Genomic DNA, 18,157 nt, shown 5'->3' on the forward strand with positions numbered 1-18,157 from the left:
CACTGTGTGCGTTCCTGTGGCAAGTATTTGCCTGGGATATCTGGGCATCGTCCCTGGGGCGTGGTTACTGTCGTGACGCCTAACGGTCACCAGGTTATGTAATGGTACTGTGCAGATGGTGCCTCCAAGGGCGTGCCATAATATGTTTGCGGCAGTGCCCGCCGTCGAAAGGAGTCTAAGGTAGAATATTGCATAGGTCTCCTAAGAGATTGGTGTCAGGTAACTGCATGTTTACAAAGGTTCCCTAGAGGTGGTCCCATGTTTTAGCCTCACCTGACATGCGTCAAGTTGAGCTATTGCCTATGGGTTCGTCGGCCGTCGTACGTCGCCGTCCGTCCGTCACGTCCGTCGCGTCCGTCGCGTCCGTCCGTCGCTCGTCGTCCGTCGTCCGTCGCGTCCGTCCGTCCGTTCAGTCCGTCAACATTTGTTTCGGTCAACGATAACTCAGGAACCGTTTGACCGACATGGTTTGAATAGTGTAGTTGTTACTGCTTATGGCTCCCATATGGAACGTCCTAATTTGAAGCACGCCAGTCGGTAAGCTTCCGAGCCCGCCGGCCCGCCGGGGGGCCATTTTGCAAAAAAGGGAATGCCAATAGTCAGTTCAGGTTCAACGATTTGCTCATTTTTGGTAATGGATTAATAAAGGCTAGGTTTTTGATATTTAAAAAAAAAATTAGCAAATTAGGTAGGGGTTTGGCAATTATTAGCATATTATTAACAGCAAACGAGTCTGTGGGTCACACTGCGTCTGGTCGTTTACAAGATTTCATTGACAATACTTAATGCAAAATTGTATTTCCTCTCCACTATGATAGGTAGGTTATTGTCCTCAACGTCCTATATTAGAGTAAAGATTACAAAAACATGTCGGAACGCAGCATAAACCTATTAATTTTCCAAGCGCCATCGCTACAAAAGCGGTATAGCGCCAATGCATAACGGTCACAAATTGTGATTCATTTGTTTAATAAATATATTGCGATATACAGATAGCAAATCGTTCTATAATGTACGTCGATGCTGGCCATTTAAAAACTGACTCTCTTAACTCACTCATTTCGTGTCCTTTTGTGGTGAGCTACAGTGTCATTGACACTTTCATACAGGTTCCCTAGAGGGTGGTCCCATGTTTTACAGGTTCCCTAGAGGGTGGTCCCATGTTTTACAGGTTCCCTAGAGGGTGGTCCCATGTTTTTTTAGAGCGTTCCCTAAGAGGTGGTCCATGTTTTAGCAGTTTTTTCTAGGACCAGGGGTTTGGTTTTTTTTATCCCCCTCATTTTTAGCAGGTTTCCTAAGACGGTGTCGCATGTTACAAGGTTCCCGTAGAGGTGGTCCAATGTTTACATGTTGCCCTAGAGGGTTGTCCAATGTACATTTCCCTAGGAGGTACCACATGTTTACTGTTTCCTAGAAGGTGGTCCGCATGTTGATCAGTTTGCCATAGAAAGGTGTCCAATGTTTACATGTTCCAAGAGGGTGACCCATGTTTAGCAGGTTCCTTATAGAGGGTGTCATGTTTACAGGTTCCGACTAAGAGGCGGTCCCATGTTTACAGGGTTCCTTAGAGGGCGGTCCCATGTTTTTACAGGTTCCTAGACGGTCCATGAATTCGATTCCCTAGAGGGCGGTCCCATGTTTTACAGGTTCCCTAGAGGGTGGTCCCATGTTTTACAGGTTCCCTATAGAGGGTGGTCCCATGTTTACAGGTTCCCTATTAGGTGTCTTATACGTGTCCCAGAGTGCGGTCTCATTATTCGTTCCTAGGGCGCCCATGTTTTACAAGCGTTTCCTAGAGGTGGTCCCATGTTTACAGTTCCGTAGAGGGTGTCCCATGTTTTACAAAGGTTCCGCTACCATGGCCGGTCCAGTTTTACAGGTTCCGCTAGAGTGGTCCTTATGTTTCGTGTTAGTACCCCCGATGACAGATGCCAGTCCGTGTTTCTCCTGGCAATGACAGGTAGTGGTGATCGCGTAGGTCTGACAGAGAGTTTTCCCATATGTTTGTGTTTTTACAGGTGCCAATTTATGGTGTTGTGTGTGTGTTGCTGCGTGCGTGGTGCGTGCGTGGCTACGTGTATATGCTCTGAGGGCAGTGTCAGGTAGTGACGTGTATACGGTAGAGCGTGCCGGAGCGCGATGTGTTTGTATTTTCCACAGGATGCCGCTGCGTGCGCGGATGCCTTTATTGGCGGCGTCTGCGCGCGCCGACAACCGATCCAGGCGTATAAAAAAACGGCGGCAGTCCCGCATGTGAGATAATCAGCTATAGAAGATGATTATTGGGCGCACGTGCAAGACGACATATTACAAGGAAAAGATGCTGCAATACTGCGGATGATGACGTGCATTGAGAGATTAATGTAAGTGTGACTCAGCGCGTGATAACGTGATGATGACGTGGCATTGATTACGTGAGTGATGACGTCTACGTGATAACGGGATGATGACGTGGCATTGATTATGTGAGTGTCGATTCTATGTCGGGATTGACGTGGCATTGATTATGTGAGTGATGACGTCTGCGTGATAACGTGATGATGACGTGGCATTGATTACGTGGGTGATGACGTCTGCGTGATAACGTGATGATGACGTGATGATGAAATGATGTAACAGCCGTTTGTTCACGTAGCCAGAGACTCTATATAATTTAGCAGTGAGGCGTGACGTCGACTCATCTTCTTGATTAATAAGCAGTTTGACACATCAGTGTGAATGTGTTGTATCAAATGGCAGGTATGGCAAATGTGCGGTCTGGTTGGTCGCGGCGGTAACGCAAGCGGCTACGGCGCGTGTGGCGCGTTCTTGTCTCTGTGTAAAGGAGAGTTGACGATAGACTGAGCACGATATTAAAGTAATTCAGTTACTGCACAAGTTGGCATTTTCTTCATCATTCTATACATCAACGTACTCCAACGTTACAAGACATGCGAATGAAACGCGTGACCGATAATGACTGTTGGATGAGACAATGACGAACTGCTGGATGACGGATGATGAAATGAGGCGTGTTGATGACGTAGTGGTGATAGTGCGTTTATGACGTGATGAGAATATGATATGTTGATGAATGATGCAGTTTGATGACGTAGTGAGATGATGATGATAATGTGGGTTAATGAGATGGCGGCATGTCGATCACTGCGGTGATGAGGGGGGGTAGAAAGAACGAACTGATGACCGTGGTGGGGAATAATGTAATGATGATGTTGATTGAGAATGGTGATGAGATGATGATGATGATGATGATGATGAATGAATGATGAGATGATGATGAAATAACTCTTCAATGATAACTGGCTACTGAGATTTGGCGGCTGAGTATTACAGCGCAAAAGGAAGAAGAACCGATCATTTTAATAGCGAATCACTATGTTTCATGCGTAGTGTAGGTTCCTAGCGGCCTAATCGCTGAGTATGGACTATTCACTAGAGGATGAGTATCGTGAATTTGAAACTAAACTTCGGTGTTGTTGTGTTTTAGATTAACGTGCTACAATCCAGTGATCTATCAACCTATAAATATAACGTTGAGTTCAGCCTAGAGTACCACCCAACTTTCTCTTACATAAAGGGCGAGTCTGTCTTTGTGTCTGCCTTCTTTCAATCTCTCCCCCGTAAGCAAGCTCACCCTTAAAACACCATAATAATTCTTATCAGCATGTTGCGAGCGACCAAAGCAAGGCCAAAAAAAAAAAATACACAAAATCAAACAGTTTAAAATTACCAATTACAATGTATTTATTATTTCACATACATTCCGTGGTGGCGCTATTATACCCTCCTACTGCCATTCGAGTCAGAGTCGAGGTGCGCATTGTCTCGGTGTGTTCGCATTGTTTTTGTAGCTCTATTAAAGTCGAATTGATCAGCCGACAATAACGAATGATTAGCTTCGTAGGGAAAGCGCGTATAGAACGAACTACCAATAAGGTAACAATGCTGAATCTTGGTGGCTTATCTTCGTATTTTCGAGTGTTTCGTATGCATGCTCCTTACATAAAATTGAATAAATCGCCGGATCTATCTGTCGTCTGTCTCTCGAAACCAGTAAGAAGGTCATCCCGTCAGTTATATATCTCATCAGCATGACGAGCACTCTACTAGCCTCTACCTACTACTACTGCAACTATCACAGGGCAATGCTAGCACTCGACTATACAACTGCCAGCAGTAAAAATTCAAGACGAATACTACCATCTACTTCTACTCTAACTAAATACAGTACTATTGCTACCATGCTACTCTAACAGGCAGTAGCTACTCTACAGTAGTAGACACTCCTAACAGTTACTACTCTACAGTACTACTCTACAGTAGTAGCTACTCTACTACCTACTAGCTAGCAACTAGCACAGCAATCCTAGCGCTCGACTATACACTGCAGCAGAAAAGTCAAGACGAATACCAGCTAGCTCTGCTCTACAGTAGTAGACGTACTCTTACAGACTACTCTACAGTAACTCTCTACAGTAGTAGCTAACTCTATCTAGGCTACTCTACTAGCTGACATAGCTTATCAACTACGCTACAGCAAATCCTAGTGCGCTCGACTAGACACTGGCAGCAAAAGGTCAAGACGAACGCTAGCGCAAGCAGAAAAGTAACACAGCCAATCCTATGCGCTCAACTATAGTCAAGGCTCATAAAATCATGGCATTTCGCATAGAAATGCCGAAACGGAAGCGATCGTCCTTTAGCAGTTCAACTGGGGCAAGGGCAAAAGAACGCCCACAAACAAGCACGCTCTGCAGAGAAGCCGAACAGGCGCGAACATTGCTAATGCGCAACTGATGGCCCAAGCTCTGCAAGAGCACAAGGCTCACAGTCAGGCAGCCATGCCAGAGGCATGCGAGCAAAATCAATGACAGGCAAGGGCAAGGGCGAAAATGTCTTCATTCAGAAAGATCCCGCTCATTCCCATAGAACCTGGGCATTTCCACTTCAAAAAGAGCTGGGCAAGTTTCCAGCAAGCTGAGCTTGCCATTGCCATGCAACAAAGGCCCAGGGCCAGCCCGTCAGTCGTTTGACTCAACCTGAGTCCCAGCCCAGTGTTTTCCCATGACCAGCTCTATGTGGGGTGCTTCCAGCTCGTAACGTCCAGACAACCTGCTAACATCCTCTTCTGAAGATGCAACATCTCAACATGTTGGTACCAAGAACGCTGGCAGAACTGAACACACCAATGAAATTAATGGACAGATTTATAAAATTAGATAAGGTTCAGTACAGGCCGTCATGGCCAACTAAATTCTAGGCTCTTTTTGCCTTTAGTCCCGGTCATCGTCCGGGTTAGACGCAGCTAGGGGGTATCCCATATTAGACGCGATGCCCCAGACATTTGTTTTTATGGAAATACCTATTGAGCAACATACGCACCATGCTACAGTTATATCGTTTTCAACACTCGTTGTTGTCGATCAAAAAGAGCAAGAAAATAGGAAGAAATTAAATTTTTCGTCCAATCAGCGGTAGATAAAGCATACTCAGAAAAGTAAGTGCTGTCTCCTCGTATACGCGGTTTGACCGTTATACGACATGACTTAAAAACGCCCCCACCCGCCCGCGTTATAATTTAAAGCCGCACATATGCCGCATCCAAACGCTAATTCGCAAATAAGTACTAGACTAGCAAATATACTTCGTGTCATGCATAATCAACAGCTACCTTAAATGACAAAAATAACTCTATTGCTGCCTAGCTTCGACTGCGCTTTGCTTAAAACCCACAAAAAAAGAGGTGAGAACTGCGCAAATCGCACGACGGTTTCCAAACAAAATAGATCGAAGCGTGACTGACCGTTCACATTTTTTATCTTTGCTGCGCCCGTAGCGCTGTACCGGCCCGATCGCGCTGGCACGTTGCTAAGGGGATTGTGAAACTGTCAACAACATGCGGAAGATGTTTCAACAACATTGGAGTAATTTGCAAATACCTTTATAAAAGACAACGCGCAGCTGAAATGGGGAACTAGAGTTTATTTTGGCATAAGGTAGTATGATAGGCATGAGCACGAAGTATTTGCTAGTCTAGTACTGGAAGAAATTAGCGTTTGGATGCGCATTGTGCGGCTTTAATAGCAGTATGTTCCTAGTTTCTCAGACGCTATAAGCGCTGCCCGATTAAATGATAGCGCAGTGATCTTTTTTTCTGTAGCAAAGAGGAGTAAGTAAGTATTTCTGCCCATGCTACAATAAAGAACTAAACTCCTACCATCAGTGCCTCCGCCACGGCATCGTTGTTCTCCCATGTCCGTCAGCAATGTCTGAGATGTAGTGTCGTAATTCAGTCCTCATTGCTTCCCACCTACGTACGTCTACTGTCGTGATTTCATCGTCTCACTATATAATCAATTCCAGAAATCTTCTCGTGGTTATGACTCTAGTCTTAAAACTTAAGCGCTCTAATACCGCTCAGCGAGCGAGTTAAGACTCGAAAATCTAAGAATCAGCTAAGGACGAGCAGACAGCTGTCACACGTCTGGCAATTTTTGTCTGTCAAAACAACCGAGTACCTGCGCTGACAGTTCGTCCGAAAACGCGCGCTCTATGCTATACTCATTTCCGGGGCGGCGCGCAAAACCGTGCATACATGGCATGGCAGGTACGCGTGCGCGTAGACACGTAGTCTGATTTTATGTCATTGCTCAGCTTTTGTTGTCCGATAGTGCCATTTATATCCGGCTGTCACGGATGCGCGCTTGTTATTTTTTGGCTGAAAATAGTTAAATGCGCACGTGCTGATTGCCTGCGGTAGAGTTGCGTTATTATCGCGTGCGCTCATGCAGATTGCTTCATATTTGGTTGTGTTGCAGAGCTGTATTGGCCAATTGGAGGCATAGCAGTCTGTGTGGATGTTCCCTAATTTAAAATGTGCACAGTTACACATTTATATTGCGAACAAGCCGGTTGCATCCATTACGCGTTACGTTGGTATAACTCAAACCATTATTAAAACACCGCATAACGCAATCTTGCTTAACATAACCTGTTGTTCCTGTAATAAGGAACTTTTTGCTAAAGGTTAATATACAAACCTAAATATACCTACACCTCAATTAAATTGCTGTATAGTATTAAGTGACACAGATACATGAATATTTTGACATATTTTTTGCATCTAATCGGAATAAATATGTTTGAAGCTAATTCAGTGTATAAGCTAAATAGGCCTAGATCAGGCTAAAGATGGTATAATGAATATCTGTTGAACCGCTGTTCAATTGGCAGCTGTAATCCGAAAATCTTCAGACCTCATGTAGTACACCTGTGGTAAAAACACTTATAGCAATTCTATCGAAAAATGGCACAAGGTTCATGTGCTATATCCGCCAATTACTAAACCTGAAATACCTATAAAAATGTTGCTATTAAGCCAGTAGCATGAATGTGAAACGGTTTCACTTGGGCAGCGAGTTAACCATTACAAAGTTTGTTAATACGGGAACCGATTTCCATATGTAATAAAACCACGGAGACTTAATTTCAGTATGCATGAAACCGTGAAATGTAGACAGCGATCAACAGCGCTACACTTTGAAGTTTTCTTTGATTTGTCATAATTATAAACTGATCTTTGTGTTTTTTTGCCATTGGTGTTAGTTCCTGCAGCCGCGGTAGAATTCTTCAATCCGCATAACCGCCTGTTGCATTAATTTAACATTATAATAGAAAATCTACAGCATATAAACATCACCGAGGCTTCTTGTAGTGAAGAATTTGGCCGGCACAAGCTTTACAGGTCCTGTTCTGGAACCTGATTAAAACAGCATTCTAGAAAACTCATATGAAACCGCCTAAACAAACACTTCAACGCAATTTGTATTGCATTAAGCTTCGTTCGGCTTGCTGCTGCGCACATGCCCGACATTTTTCGCGAAGCAAATGTCGTACGAACAAATGTTTTTATACTGGCAATGTGCGGTGAACATTGCTGAGGCGCAGCATTGCCGAACATTTTGCAGTGCGACAACCTCGTGGCGCCGTCTAGTAGCTGTGTTGTTAAAGAGCAGCGTGATCGAGCGGAATGGCATGTCCCCAGTTTGCACAAGACGAATTTAACAAACTTTACTAATTTTACGGAAACCGGCTGCTCCCACAGTTTCGACGCATAATACTCTTCCTTTCAAAGTGCCACCACATTCTGGCAGCGATATAGCAGACGCCATATTGTTACAGCAAAAAATCAGTGACCACATATCGTGCCTGGCTATTGTTAACATACTTTACAAAAGTTCCTAGAAATTGTTCGACATTCAGCGCACATTGAACGAACATTCGATGAAAAATGTTCGAGATATCAAACCATTCCGATCTTCAGTAAAATTGTTTCGAACAAATGTTCGGCGACTTTTTTCACCGCAACATTGCCGAAACATTTCATGGAATATTGCTACGAAAATGTTTTGAGGCAAAAATTTCGGGCAATTGGTGCGAGCCCGGCTGTGACGTTAGTTGCTTTCTTGCCTCGGTTTGAGAACGTGCAATTTAAAATTTCATGAAGTTATTCTGCTGGCGCATCTTAATATTGACTAGACCTTCCTTTTACGTTTTGAAGCGGCTTATTAGGAGGTCAGTTAAAACGGATTCGACGATCGCAATGTATAAATTCACAGAAAGCTGTCAATAGAAATACTCGGTAAAAATGTTGCCATATAGTTTAGGATTCGATATTATACTAGATGGTAGCGCACTATATATATATGTATATATATATATATATATATATTCTTCTACCTCTGTGTCTCTTCTCTCTCACTCGTCATCTCTCTCTGCCTCTCATCTCTCTCTCTCTTCTGCTCTCTCTCTCTCGCTAGCTCTCTCTTCGTGTGTCTCTCACTCTCTCTCTGCATCTCTTTGTCTCTCTGTCCCTCTCTCTCTCTCTCTCTCGTCATCTCTCTCTCTCGTCATCTCCCCCTCTACCTGTATCTATCTATCTATCTATCTATTCTATCTATCTATTCTATCTATCTCATCTATCTATCTATCTATCATTCTGTCTGTCTGTCTGATCTGTCTGTCTGTCTGTCTGTTTTCTGTCTGTCTGTCTGTCCTGTCTGTCGTCTGTCGTCTGTCCTGTCTGTCTGTCGTCTGTCTTCGTCTGTCTGTCTGTCTGTCTGTCTGCGCTGTCTGTCTGTCTGTCGTCTGTCGTCTATCTATCTATCTATCTATCATCATCTCTATCTATCTATCTATCTAATCTATCTATCTATCTATCTATCTATCTATCTATCTATCAATCTATCTATCTATCTATCTATCTATCTATCTATCTATGCTATCTATCTATCTATCTATCTATCTATCTATACTATTATCTATCTATGTAAGCTATCTATCTATCTACTATCTCATCTATCTATCTGCCTTATCTATCTATCTATCTATCCATCTATTCTATCTATCTATCATCTATGTAATCTATGTATGTATGTATGTATGTATGATTAGGTATGTATGTATGTATGTATGTATGTATGTATGTATGTATGTATGTATGTATGTATGTAGTAGTAGTATGTAGTATGTGTGTGTGTGTGCTTGGTGTGGTGTGTGTGTGGTGCTTGCGTGCGTGCGTGCGTGCGTGCACGTGCGTGCGTGCGTGCGTGCGTGGCGTGTATCTATCTATCCTATCTATCTATCTATATCTATCTATCTATCTATCTATCTATTCTATCTATCTATCTATCTACTCTATCATTACTATCTATCTATCTATCTATCTATCTACTATTATCTAATCTATCTATGATATCTATACTATCTATGTACCTATCTATGTATCTATCTATCTATCTATCTGTCTGTCGTGTCTGCTGTCTGTCTGTCTGTCTGTCTGTCTGTCCTGTCTGTCTCTGTCTGTCTGTCTTTCTGCCTGTCTGTCTGTCTGTCTGTCTGTCTGTTTTGTTTATCTATCGGTATATCTGTCTGTCGGTGTCTATCTAGCTATATATATATATATATATATCTCTTCGGCGACTTACAAGGGCAACGTTTTTAGCTCGCCTTGACATCGTCGAGAGAGAGAGAGAGAGAGAGAGAGAGAGAGAGAGAGAGAGATGTAACAACCTTGCAATGATGAAAAACGTACAAAGTATAATGACTATAATCACACGTAATAGTCTGTATACATAGCCAGTAAATGTTGCCATATTCCCGTATAATGTGCGTGTGACATCAATGCTGATGCGATGGAAGTGCTCCGTCTGTACGCAAGTCGCTACATGATGCGCTATAATCATATATCATTCTACTGCTAATATTTACCTCCGCCAAAGAGGTTATGTTTTCGCCCCTGTTAGTTTGTTTGTTGGTTTGTTGATTGTCTGGATCCAGGAATTTTTTTGTACCAGCAAGATGGGGGACTGTTAAGATGTGGCGCAGGTTTGCTATCTCCGATTGCTCTTGTTCTAGCTCTATTTGTTGTGCAGAACATGCACCGCGCGGCGCGTGCGATGCCGTGAGTTTGATCTCGGGCGCGAGACGTGAGCGCGGCTTCAAACACTCCGATCGCGTCCGGACATTTAGTTAGTGCAGCGTAGAGTTCATTCCGGGTCGTCACACAAACACACGCACACGCATGCACACACGCACACGCATGTACACACGCACACACACGGACACAAGCACACGCACACGCACACGCACACGTATGTATACGCGCGCGAGTGCGTGTGTGTGCGCGCGAGTGCGTGCGTGTGTGCGCGCGTGTATGTATATGTAACAGTTTAAATACAGTTAATAGGTTTCAGGTCGAGACATGTGACAATTCTGCCAAAAATGGGTTTAATTGTGGCCGGTAGAACACGCCGGTGTAGCGTAACACACCTACCCCCTGTGACGAGCTTACCCCCTATATACATTGCAAATAAGGTCGCATCTCTGTGCATCAATCAAATGCGCCATGCGCCCCTGCTATATACGCCCACATATTTTTAGAGCCATATATTTAGAGGCGGTTAGGCTTGTCACAAGGGCCAAAAATGTCACGCTACACCGGTGGTGAAGCCACAGTTTTCTTTTGCTTAACGGAGAAGTTAACGCGCCGCTGCGTTCGTTCCACACAATCCACCTGAAGCTGTATTTTCGGCGCGCCTGCCTGGCTAGCTAGCTTCCCGTCACCAGGGAACGCTTGTACGATCGTCATCCAAACGCAGCGGAGAAAGTTAAATGTGAAACAACAGCCAAGCGCGGGCGACGCTGCTGGTTTTTTTTTGCTAACGAGATTCGCGGAAGCCACCGAAGTGAGATTCTCTTCGGCAGCTGCTCCTGCGTGCAGAGCAGGTGGGCGCCGTTCTACGTAATGCCGAGGCGAAGCCGCGACAAGCCAGCAAAATCTGCCGACCAGTAATTACGTGTTTTCTTTAGACATAACAGTTTTTTTAACAGTCTTTCGTTAAGTGCGGTCGACGGCTGAGAGAGGTTTGATTAGAGGCGAACCGCGGTCGGACCCGGTAGGCTTTACAGCGACACAGCAGCAGCTGCATGCACGTTAGACATGGTATCGACGTGGCATGGGCACAATGACCGGCTAGAGTAGTGTAGGAGGGCGTGTAGGTTCGCAAACTCCACAACAGCTGGCGCTTTCGCTCTGCGAAGGGGGCATGCATGTTGGTCTGCATGCAGTTTGGTAGGTTCGAGGGAACTCGTTATCGGGGTGACGTCACGTTGCGTAACATCGACGTAAAACGGTATCGTTTAACTGTTTTCTCGATTTTGTAATGGCTAGTGGCGTCAATGATAAATCTACCTGAAGGCTGAAGCGATAGATGAAACCAGTCGGTGTGGCAGTGTTATGTAGAGAGAAAACATAATTATCTAATGTCGTGTTACATAGTATAATTGTATGTACTTTAGTGTTCAATAATATCGTTGTTTCATGGTTTTGGGCGTCTATCATACAGTCTAAGATCGACAAGTAGTCGATTAAAGAAAAGATGTGTAGAATACGAAAAATTAAACATGCCATCTATCGGATTGCTAGTCTTTGTGCTGCACACGACAGTTTCACCCGATAGAAGCGCCTTGCACCTAATGCAGTTCGTCGCCTCGCTAAGCCTAAGTATTACAGCGATGTAGTGAACTACCCACAGAGAACTTACGCTCTCTATCGGCTAGTGAGATCAGTGGCGTGTGCTTGGCGATTGAGGTGGCGTGAATAGAGTTGGTCGTGGGAGGGGATTCAACGCTGAGCCGAGACGCGTAATGGTCCGATAACGTCCATCACTTACGAGCAGGCGGCAAGCAACGGCAGCCGTCGTCACCCAGCTTTCCCGCCGGCCGCCAAAAACTCCCGCCATTAGCAGATTGGCGCGCGCGTCGTATCACGTGATACGCGTGACGCACGTATTTTTGCTAGCTTGCTAGCGTTGCTGGTGCGTAGGCGATATCGCACAGCGAAGGACAGCCCACCCGCGCGCATCTCAGCGTATAGCTCTATTTGGCGCATTATTACTGGCAGTATCGCGCAAATTGAGAGTTTCATTCGATTATGAGTCCGTCATTATGACGGAGCCACTTACTATCTGTATCTATGCGCATTGCGATTGCGAGCGTGTCGTGTGCGCAAATAAATGACGCATTGCAGAGCGTGCTGCCACTGCACTCAGCCACGACAAAACCATCTCGGCGCGGAATTGAAAATTACGAGAATGGGATGATTGACTTATACCCCGTACAGACGGCAAATTTGATACCACATCAAAGTTGTCCGGGCCTGGTGCGCGTCAAATGTTTGCAGTGTGTATACAGGCCATCCCGCTCCAAATACGCGCTGGCCCGCACCAATTTGGCCCCGCAAATGAAGGAGGGCCAAGTTATCCCGGACCATGTTATCCTGCTCTAAGTTGTGTCTGTACGCAATCCGGTGCCTAGCGCGCGCTCTGTTTCGCAATGCGCATGCGCATAGCCTTATTTGGAAAACATAAAAGTACTGTAGCTATCTGCGGGGTGACGTAGCGAGCTGAGTTGAGCATGCACAGCCAAACCGTGCAACTTTAATGTGGGATCAAATTTTGTGTCTGTACGCTACGATTAGGAGCGAGCTTGGCGCGCGACAGGCCCGTACTAGTTTGATGTGGGATCAAATTTTGCAGTCTGTACGGGGTATTAGATCGAAATCGTATACGATTTTCCACATGTAAATGATGCATTTCCTTCCTCGACAGATAAGCTTGCGATCGTGACTGCCTGGTCGCAAAACTTGTGTGTTGAAAAAAGTGCATTAATTATGCTTACATACATCGGGGGGAGGGGGGTATAATATTAAGTCGGCGCTATCCTGTTAGGCAGTGTACGACACTGGATACATAATAAATCGAATGAGAGAGAAAAAGAGAGAGTGCGCGAATGTGAGATTTGGATGTGAAAGATTCCTATTGCGCTGACGCACGAGAGTTGATTACTTCGTTGGTATAATCATACCGGCGGTGCTCAGCCGGCGACGTGTGAGATGCGGTGTGCGTCATGAGTGACAGCGCTGTTCCATCTGCCTCAGACGTGTCAACCGGCAGATTAAATGACAATCTCTGCTGATCAAAAACGAAATGCATTTCTTGATATCGATCTGATGATTAATAGCGGAATCTTCGTTGTCCGAATTTCACTGAACGCCTTTGTGAATTATTCACGAATTAAAGGAAAGCGGAAGTGAGGAAACAATAAAATTATGTAATTCCACATTGTTAGTTATTATTACATCAAAGTATAATTATGCTTGTGAATGGGAACTTAGTTGATTGGTTGCGTGTTTTATTCGTTTAATTCATTTATTCATATAATAATGAAATTGATGAATTGATTGGGTGCTTGATTAAGAAACGTAATTGGTTAATAAACGAATAGTTTGGTTGCTTTGCCGCAATAGCCCTTGTATTGCGGGCGACGGCCTTGTGTCCTTCCCTTTTTAAGATAGTTACCCTATCTTGTAAGGCGTTTACTGATAGACTAAAAGCACGAGTATGTTACACTGCATAAATCGATCTAGTTTCTTCTAAAGCAGGAATGTAATTTTCTCGGTCGCTGGACCGTAAAAGTAGGTGATGGAAAACGCAATATCAGGTCGGCTGGTGTTTCAGTTCTGTAAGTTGTAGTTAGTAGATACAAGCTGTAGTTGTAGTTCAATAAGATTGTAGTTCTGCATGTGTACGTGTACGACGTCAACGTATATATGTGCGAGTACTATCGTGTGACACGACAGGACACGACTGTAATGGCTGCTCTTTACATTACACGTACCGGCACAGTTTTGAACGCGTGCAACATATAGATAACGTCACCGACTATTCAACTGCTGCTGCGTGCGTGTTTCCCTAGTATAGTCTACCTCATCATAAAGCGTTAGCCTAGGAGGTATTTACGTAACATCATGTCCACTGTTCTGTTACGCAGAAAGCTTAGAATAACATTCATCTCCGATGTTACGAGTGTAACAAATGTCACCGGCATATGGCCGTGCAGACCTTAGTCGGCATATCGGTTGGTGAGGAGATCTAGACTTCAACATCTCGAGTTATCAATCTCATGTCGCTCAAAGTCTCATGTCTTCTGACATTCGGTGCGTCTGCAATTTTGACATGAAGGATATATCTATATATATGGCGTGAATACGAGGCGAGGCACGTATATAAACTAGACAGAGTGCACTCACGGAGAGTGCATACCTCCGCCAGCGACATACGCCATACGCCATACGACTCACGAACACACGAATAAGCCACGATATACGCCAGCGTAATGACATGTACACGCTGGCTTGCTGGCTTGCTGCTCGCTCGCTCGTAGCAGCCGCTCGTTGCTGCTGCTTGCTCACATGTACACGCTCGCTGGCTCGCTGCGCTGGCTGGCTCGCTGGCTCGCTGGCTGACGCGCTAATATCGATCGTGCGAACACACGAACACACTAACACACGAACACATGCACACGAGAGCGAAAACATAACCTCCTCCAACTCCGTTGGGCGGAGTTAAATATAGTCAGTCAACGGGCACGAGAATCGGTACACAGTCGGGTAGAATTGCGCACGTGGACAGCCGACTGACCAGATGAATATCCACAGATCCATATCGTGACTTAAGATACGTACAGCTAAAAGGACCGCACGACACAAGATACATCATAACACGAATGAGAGAAAGAGAGAGAGAGAGAGAGAGAGAGAGAGAGAGAGAGAGAGCGAATGTGAGATTTGAATGTGAAAATGTGTGTGCGCACGCACGTGTGTGCGTGTGTATATGTCTTCGTTTGCATGGATAATGTAGAAGAAATACAGAACGATGAGGTGAGGGTAGCAAGAGTGGGTGAAAAAGAAACCGAGACAGAGAGAGAGAGAGAGGAGGAGGATTATAAGGTCTTTGACGTGGGTATTGGGGAGTACAGAAGCCGATAAGCCGGTGCATTGCTGCTCCGTTATGATGATTTTCCAGCCGCCTACTCATATTTTAATAATAAAATGATCAATTATCACGACTGATAGCGATGAAATTAATTTGAATACTGGGCATTTATTCCCCATTTGTTAAAACTCTCTAACGATCATAAATTAATTAAACGCTAAGCAAAAGGATCATTTTAACGGGGAGATTTTCGTGCTAAATCTCTCGCAGTAGGCGACCGTGATCATCCGCGATTTCCCCCTCATCCTTGTTTATTTATGAATAGAAAAGAATGGGACTAGTGGGCATGAACGTAAAAACGCGCCGAAGTGCTGTGTACAGCGAATAGAGGAAAACTATAACACTATCGCCTAGGAAGTAATATTCGTTCATATTAAACGCTGGAACTACCAGGGGCGCGTTGTCAGAAACAAAATTAGTATTTACATTAACTTCCACTCGTAAACCGTTGACAGAAACATCGCAAAGTTACGAGAATGAAAGATCCTCGAAAATATCCTCTTAATTAACATTACGATAGCCCAGACCCTCTCGTAACTTTAATATTAAGATGAAAATAACACATTTACACTACGAATTACAATTATAGTGATATTATATTTTATAATAATGAATAAAATGTGTTTTTCTTGAAAAACACGTCAAAATCATTAATTATCTACCGATCATAAAACAAAACATTTACAAATGGCGTATGGCCACAGGCACTTGGAGCGTTTCAATAAAATATAATGCTAAATAAATACGAAATCTATTTACTACCAAAGTCTTAATGTTTCTATACTTTCTTTCACCTATTATTGCCGACAATTTCCTGCAAATGTCGTCCAAATGCTCATCTGCAACAAACAATGGCTGCCGCTGCACACTGACACATAAATATATACATAAATATAAATATATATACTATAGTCTATGAGTCTATTTTGTGTTGGCCGGTATGCTGTCCATCCTTGACTGCGCCTGCAGGATTTTGCTGTGTCATTTCTATTCTGTTCTTGAAAACGTAACCAAAGAGAAAAACAGAATTTTTCTTACTTCGTTAATGATGTAGTTTCAAGACAAAATTTTGCGAATATCAATTACACATTAAACCGACTATATCGGAATATGAAATAATAAATATAATCCGATGAATAATATCGGAATAGGTAGTAAACATCCGAGAGATTAAAACTAGTAAGCATGCATGCCACTACTCTATGCACTTCTAATGAGCTCCACGGGGCGAGTATCGATGCATGTGTATGAGTAGCAGTAGATCGAGCGCTTAGAAAATATAGTGTTGTATTGTGTAGTAGCAGTTCGCTGGCGGTTTAGCTCTTGCGATGTCCTGAGCAATCTATAGTAGCAGCGGCAGGTATGTTGTGGACTATGTATGCAACGGTAATGGTATGTAACGGTACAGGTACGGTACGGTATGTAACGGTACAGGTACGGTACGGTATGTAACGGTACGGTATGTAACGGTACATGTACGGTACGGTAATGGTCCGGTATGTAACGGTACATGTACGGTACGGTACGGTACGGTACAGGTACGGTAATTTTACGGTATGTACGGTACAGGTACGGTACTGTATGTAACGGTACAGGTACGGTACGGTATGTAACGGTACGGTAATGGTACGGTATGTAACGGTACATGTACGGTACGGTAATGGTCCGGTATGTAACGGTACGGTAATGGTACGGTATGTAACGGTACATGTACGGTACGGTAATGGTCCGGTATGTAACGGTAAAATGTATGTAACGGTGACTTTATTATATACTTCGCACATACAGTTTACATGCATACGACCAACTCTCGCTGACTTCTGAACGCTCGCTGTCTCTCGCTATACGGTCTTCATCTCTCTGCGACCCCCGACTCCTCTCTTGCTCTCCAACTCCTATCCCTTTGTCATTATTGTTAGTGCCGACTTTTTGTGCCATACTGGATAATGTCCTCGATCTGTTGCATCTATGCTTTTCGTGAGTTGTGAGTGGTGATCAAACCTGTCGTGTCTATCTCACCTGGGCCACAATGATTTAAATTACGCACCTACTGCAAATTACAAGCAGGAGCACCTCGGCTACCTAGACGCGTATTGATTTGTTAGTAATATAAGCCGCACTTCTGCGCAGCTACCTTACAATAACACCAGCTCACACGCGGCAAAACGAAGAATAGAACACAATGTTGTCATCGCGCTGCGAATGTGATCTAAACTAATAATAACTCTAAACTAATATAAGACAAAATGGTCAAATCCTCGCGCATCTGACTCCTGCCAATCCGGCTTCACGACAGCGAAGAAATTGTGGCTGACATGGCGGTTGGTAACACCGAAGTGTTTCTATTATTTGTCGCGTGCAACCTGCTCCATTCCGCGCCACATGACCGAACATTGGCATCCGAATAGGGTTTATAGGTGGGGGGGCGGACGTCCGGGATGCGCATGTCTTCCAGAACAGGTGGCAGGCGGAGAATTTTATGCGAAGGCGTTGTCCACTCAACCATCTGCTCACTCTGGCAGTCCCCTTGTCCAACCGTCCGCCCGTCTGCCCGCCTACCTGCCTGCCCGCCCATCATTTACAGCTGTGTGTAGCGGAGAGCGAGGCCCCATTATTAAATGGCTTCTTTTTAGCTCATCTGACGTAGTCAGATGCAGCTTGTAGAATCGCATGATCGTGCGTCCGTGCGTTCGTGCGTCCGTCAACAGTTGGACACAAATCTTAACCGCTCGACGTACGGTCACGATATTCGAGACGTCGGG

General features: G+C 44.4%; 1 protein-coding gene across 5 annotated transcripts in view; it reads left to right on the forward strand.

The window, feature by feature from the left end:
* The window catches only part of LOC106805954 (kelch-like protein 5), a 119,551-nt gene that overhangs the window by 85,668 nt on the left and 15,726 nt on the right, over window positions 1-18,157 (forward strand). The window lies entirely within an intron of this gene.

Source organism: Priapulus caudatus, unplaced genomic scaffold (assembly GCF_000485595.1).
Source record: "Priapulus caudatus unplaced genomic scaffold, Priapulus_caudatus-5.0.1 Scaffold134, whole genome shotgun sequence".
In the NCBI taxonomy this organism is placed as follows: domain Eukaryota; kingdom Metazoa; phylum Priapulida; class Priapulimorpha; order Priapulimorphida; family Priapulidae; genus Priapulus; species Priapulus caudatus.